Source organism: Sylvia atricapilla, chromosome 22, assembly GCF_009819655.1.
Source record: "Sylvia atricapilla isolate bSylAtr1 chromosome 22, bSylAtr1.pri, whole genome shotgun sequence".
Lineage (NCBI taxonomy): Eukaryota > Metazoa > Chordata > Aves > Passeriformes > Sylviidae > Sylvia > Sylvia atricapilla.
The window spans coordinates 1,723,236-1,729,798 of NC_089161.1; positions in this window are offsets into that span (position 1 = coordinate 1,723,236).

Here is a 6,563-nt window from a genome sequence, read left to right on the forward strand (position 1 = left end):
AAATGATAATAATAATAATAATGGTAATATTCCACCCCTCCGGCGGTGGTCTCCCAGGTTTCTGCCGGCCGCGGTGGAGGTGGGTGCGCGGCGCCGGGAGCGGGCACACGCCGGTACAAGCACAGCCTTCATGCAGCAACTGGGAAACCAGGCAGCCAAAGCCGGGCTGGGGGGGTGGGGGGAGAGGCTGGGGGAGGAGGAGGCAGGCTGCAAAAAAAAAAAAAAATCACCCACTCCGGGGGAGCCTCATCGCATCCTCTCCGCCGACCCTCCCCAAAATCATCCCCGCTGCCAAAGGGGGAAAAAAAAAATCGGAAAGCAAAAAAAAAAAATTCAATATACGAAATACCCTAAGCCATCAAATCACCGCGCCCATCTTCACCCCCCCCCCAAAAAAATAATAAAAAAAATCAATCAACCCCACGAACCCTCCCGGCTCGGGGCTGCGTTATCCCCGCCGCTGTCTCGGTGTGTCTGTGTGTGTGTGAGCAGCCCCCGGCCCAGCCCCTCCCGGGCTGGGTGGCTCCGGCCGGCCCCGCTCTGGGGGAGGATGCGGGATGCAGCGGAGGGATGCAGGCAGAGAGGAGGGAAGGGAGGAAGGGAGGAGGGGGGGAAGATGCGCCCGAGCAGCGCCGGCCGCCCCCTCCCCAGCCCCGGGCATTTACCTACGTGGGGAGGCGCTGCTCCGGGAGCGGCTCATGGCGAGCGGCGGTGTGCGGGCCGGCCCTGCGGGGCTCTGCTCCTCCGCCCCGGCGCCGCACCGAGAGCCCCGGCAGCGGCGTTCGGCCGCGTTCGCAGTGCCACACGCCATCGTCACCCCGCCCTCCCTCGGCTCGGGGTCGGTCCCGGCCCCTCGCGGGACCCCCCTGCCGTGGGCGGCTCTCCCTCTGCTCGGGGCCGGGGGCCGGAACGGACCGGCCACGGGCATGGTACTGTCCTGGGACTGTCCCGGTACTGTCCCGGTACTGTCCTGGTACTGCCCTGGTACTGTCCCGGTACTGTCCTGGTACTGCCCTGGTACTGTCCCGGTACTGTCCTGGTACTGTCCTGGTACTGTCCCGGCACTGTCCTGGTACTGCCCTGGTACTGTCCCGGCACTGTCCTGGTACTGTCCCGGAACGGACCGGCCACGGTCATGGTACTGTCCCGGTACTGTCCCGGTACTGTCCCGGTACTGTCCTGGTACTGTCCTGGTACTGTCCCCGTACTGTCCCCGTACTGTCCCGGTACTGCCCTGGGACTGTCCTCGTACTGTCCCGCACTGTCCCGGAACGGACCGGCCACGGGCATGGTACTGTCCCGGTACTGTCCCCGCACTGTCCTGGTACTGTCCTGGTACTGTCCTGGGACTGTCCCCGCACTGTCCCCGCACTGTCCCCGCACTGTCCCAGCACTGTCCCGGCACTGTCCCCGCACTGTCCCTGCACTGTCCCCGCACTGTCTCCGCACTGTCCCGGTACTGTCCCCGCACTGTCCCGGTACTGTCCCCGCACTGTCCCGCACTGTCCCGGCACTGTCCCCGCACTGTCCCCGCACTGTCCCGGCACTGTCCCCGCACTGTCCCGGTACTGTCCCCGCACTGTCCCGGCACTGTCCCGGCACTGTCCCGCACTGTCCCGGCACTGTCCCCGCACTGTCCCGGCACTGTCCCGCACTGTCCCGGCACTGTCCCCGCACTGTCCCCGCACGGTGGGTGCTGTCCCCGCACTGTCCCCGCACTGTCCCGCACTGTCCCCGCACTGTCCCGCACTGTCCCCGCACTATCCCGGCACTGTCCCCGCACTGTCCCCGCACGGTGGGTGCTGTCCCCGCACTATCCCGGCACTGTCCCCGCACTGTCCCGGCACTGTCCCGCACTGTCTCGGCACTGTCCCCGCACTGTCCCGGCACTGTCCCCGCACTGTCCCCGCACTGTCCTCGCACGGTGAGTGCTGTCCCGGCACTGTCCCGGCACTGTCCCCGCACTGTCCCGCACTATCCCCACACTATCCCAGCACTGTCCCCGCACGGTGGGTGCTGTCCCCGCACTGTCCCAGCACTGTCCCCGCACTGTCCCCGCACGGTGGGTGCTGTCCCCGGCTCCGCCGCAGCCCCGGGCACCTCTCCGCTGTCCCCGCCCGCTGTCCCCGCACGGCCCGCGGCCACCTCGCGGGGTCCGGCAGACAGACACCCACGGGAGGCAGAGGAGGGTGACCGGCTCTCCCTGGAGCGGCGAGGAACTCCAGCCCGGCTCTGAATCCTCCCCGCGCTCGGCACCCGGGGTGCTGCGGAGAGACCCCGACACTTTGGTGACACAACTTTGTCCCCGCTCTGTCCCTAAAGCCAAGTGTCGTGGTCACATCTCCACGGCTTTGTCCCACGGGCCACGCTTAGGAGCTGCTGGGAAAACGAAAAGAAAAGAAAAGAAGTGACCGGGCGATAACTTTTATGGCTTGTTTGGTTGTTCCTTTTCCAGCGAGCGGGGCGAGGCGCAGGGACAGACGCGACCGCGGCCACCACGTGGGAAATGCGTGGACGCCGAGCTGATGTCCCGCAGTGTCCCCTCCCAGCCCTCAGAGAGAGATTCTCCTGGTTACAACCCAGATGCTCATTTTTTGGGGGGGTTTCTCAGGGTGACCAAAGCAGAGTTTGCTGCTGCTGGATTTCGCGGTTTCGCGTATTTGTTTTCCCCCTGCTCCTCAGGCCACAACCAGCCTTCTTATGTAATGACTCGTGTTATATAAACTCCATTCTTCAAGGAACAGTCATTAACCTACTACCGGGTATTGGAAATACCAAAATACTGTCACACAATTAAAATCACTAAATGGTGTCCTCAAATTAGAGCACAGATTGCATTGCAGATTTTTTTTTAATTTTTTTTTTTTAATTAAACCACACACATGAAACATTTGACAAGCCAGGCTCTTCATGCAAAGGAGCAGCAAAGGCTGGGAAGGCACCTCTTGCTTTTTATCCTCTGCCCTGAGCTACTTCCACTTCTTCCTGAGCTCAGGAGTGGATTCTGCCGTGGAAATGCAGAGCTCAGAGAGAATGCAGCTGGTGACTGTGCCAGTTGTAGAAAACCAGAGCGTTTCTAAAGCCACAGCCAAATAAAACCATGGGAGGGAACAGGCTGAAGACCAGACTCAGGGAATTTTGTGGGAACTGAAGTTTCCTCAGTCCGTGTTCCTGAGCTCCCCTCCCACAAACCAGGCTGGGTCAGATCCCAACCATCCTGATCAATCCTGGCTGTGAGAGATCCCAAACATCCCTGTCCTGATCAATCCTCACTGCTGAGAGATCCCAAATATCCCTGTCCTGATCAGTCCTGGGGCTGGGGACCCCAAACATCCCTGTCCTGATCAATCCTGGCTGTGAGAGATCCCAAACATCCCTGTCCTGATCAATCCTCACTGCTGAGAGATCCCAAACATCCCTGTCCTGATCAATCCTGGCTGTGAGAGATCCCAAACATCCCTGTCCTGATCAATCCTCACTGCTGAGAGATCCCAAACATCCCTGTCCTGATCAATCCTGGCTGTGAGAGATCCCAAATATCCCTGTCCTGATCAATCCTGGCTGTGAGAGATCCCAAATATCCCTGTCCTAATCAATCCTGGCTGTGAGAGATCCCAAACATCCCTGTCCTGATCAATCCTCACTGCTGAGAGATCCCAAATATCCCTGTCCTGATCAATCCTCACTGCTGAGAGATCCCAAATATCCCTGTCCTGATCAGTCCTGGCTCCTGGGGACCCCAACCATCCCTGTCCTGATCAGTCCTGGCTGTGAGAGATCCCAAACATCCCTGTCCTGATCAATCCTGGCTCCTGAGGACCCCAAACATCTCTGTCCTGATCAATCCTCACTGCTGGGGACCCCAAACATCCCTGTCCTGATCAATCCTGGCTGCTGGGGACCCCAACCATCCCTGTCCTGACCATTCTGGGGGTGAGCACCACATCCCTGGTTCCCTTCAGGTCCCACCTCCAGCAGAGCTGCCTGAGAGGTGACAAACTCCAGCCTGGTCCTGGGCAAAGTGTCACTGTCACACCTGCCTTTGAGCCAGGGGACATTCACACCTGAGCAAAGACTCTAATGGGTGTTACACACCACAATGGGATTGATAAACTCATTCCTAATTAATTAATGAGCTGCTCCCTTAGGAAAAGCAGCACCACCCTGCCCGTGGCTCCTGCTCAGCCCCAAGGCTGGAGCTGTGGTGTCACCACGTCCCCCTCCCAGGGAGGTGCCCAGGCCGTGTCACAGGACCTCAGTGGCATTTGGCCGGTCCCTAATTAAGATTATTCCCTCCCCGGTAAATATCCAGCCCCAGGATTTTTCACAACCCACACCCACAGGAACTGACTCCTCTGCTTTCCTCTCCGAGGGAACACGACCTCAGCTCATTTCTGTGGTGCTCACACAAGTCAGAGTTTACAGCAGAGTCTGACATCAACCACAGCAAGTATTTCTTTTCCTTTTGAATTGTTTCCATCCCCTCCCTGGACTCCACTCATTATTTTTTAATTCCCATTTTCCCCCCAGTTTCATGCCAGTACCAGGGTCTTTATCGATACCTTCTCCTAAGAACCAACACATCTGAGAAATGGAATTTGAAGCTGGAGACTCAGCAATGAATTCACTGGGCTGCTGCATTTGGGGAAATCCTGGATCGTGGATCTTTGCACAGATCCAGCCACCCCAAAACCTTGGGAAGAAGCTCTTTGCCCCCACGGGCACGTTGTCTGCACTCCTCAACAGGCAGAGAACTTCAGCAACACCAGCAGAGGGGAAAAAATCACCAGAATCCCCAGTTTTATTTACTTAAACCCATTTGAAAGATGTGCTGGCGTTGCTGAGAGGGAGAAGGATGTTCTCAAGGTCCCAAGAACCAGGAGAAAAAAAAAAAAAAAAAAAAAAAGCAATTTAATCCATCCAGAAAGTCAAAAACGCCAGAGAAGTGCTGACAAAACAAAAAAATCGGTGTGTTTGGAAAGGAGGGGATGGCACCCCCGGGAAAAATCTGCATTTTAAAGGCACCTCTTCCCACCCTGTGGAAGCTGAGGAATATCCCAGAAACTCTCCCTGCCAGCAGAAATTCTCAGTCCTCACAGTCTGTGTCCACAGATCCCTTCCCTGCTGCTCTCCACTAAAGAGGGAAGAGGAAACTCCCGAGCTGGAAAAGAAATCTTTCAGCGCTGATTCTCCAGCACACAAATATTTATATCCCACCTTGCTCTTAAAGCAAAAACCCCATTCTTTGTCCCTTTCCTTTAAATGAAATGTTTCTCTTTGAGATTTCTTCTGACGCGGAGAAACACTTTGACCTTGTGTTCAGCCAGTTTCACACCTACCACATAAATATCTGGGTGTGCCTAAATGTGTATCTGAAAGGCAAAAAGCCCATAAAATTCTGTATAAACTGAGCTTCATTGGGGATTTCAATGCTAGTGAAGCAGATGGGAGAAAAAGTATTTCTGTAAATAAAAAAAAGTATTTCTGTAAATAAAAAAGTATTTCTGTTATTCCTGCAAAAGTTAAATGAGAAGTGACACGTCAAGAGTTCTAATTAACCCACAGAAAGGTCTCTGCTGTAAATTTTTATAAATTTACAGGTTTACAAAACCTGTGGTTTGTGTGTGTATAAATCCCCATACAGACACAAACCACAGGTTAAAACATCCTGTGTGGGTTTTTGGTTTTTTTTTCTGCCTCTCTGTGAAATAACAACCAAGAACTCTGGGTAAGGTGAATTAAGTTGAAAGCAGAAAACATTTCCAAACAATTTCCCAAAATATTCTCACCTCAACTTCAGTGCTGGGGAAGGAAAACCCAGCCCCAAACTCTCAGCAGTGGGTTTGTGTTTTTAAAGGGATGAACCAAAGCAGTTCCTAGAGAACCATCTCCTTCCTTTGGCTGTAAATATCCCCATGGAAACAGAGATGGTATCGCACAGACCAACGAGGAGCAGCAGAAATCCTTCAAACGCAGAGTCTCCAGGAATAAAACGGGACAGGACCAGGCAACTGGAAGAGAAACTCTGCAAAACCTCGTCACAAGTGGTGCTCCAGCTCCCTCCATCCCCTTGCTTGTTCTGATCTTCTCACAGGAATTCTGCTTTAAGTGATTTAAAAAGAAAAAAGGAAAAAAAGATCTACCAAACTAAAAAAAAAAAACACTTAAAAACCAAAGAAAAAAAAAAAAACAAAAAACCAAACCAAAAACACCCTACAAAACCCCACCAAACCAAACCAAAAACCTACAAAACCCCACCAAACCAAACCAAAAACCTACAAAACCCCACCAAACCAAACCAAAAAAACTACAAAACCCCACCAAACCAAACCAAACATACCTACAATCCCCACCAAACCAAACAACTACAAAACCCCACCAAACCAAACCAAAAAAACTACAATACCCCACCAAACCAAACCAAAAACCTACAAAACCCCACCAAACCAAACCAAAAACCTACAAAACCCCACCAAACCAAACCAAAAAACTACAAAACCCCAGCAAACCAAACCAAAAACCTACAAAACCCCACCAAACCAAACCAAAAAAACTACAAAACC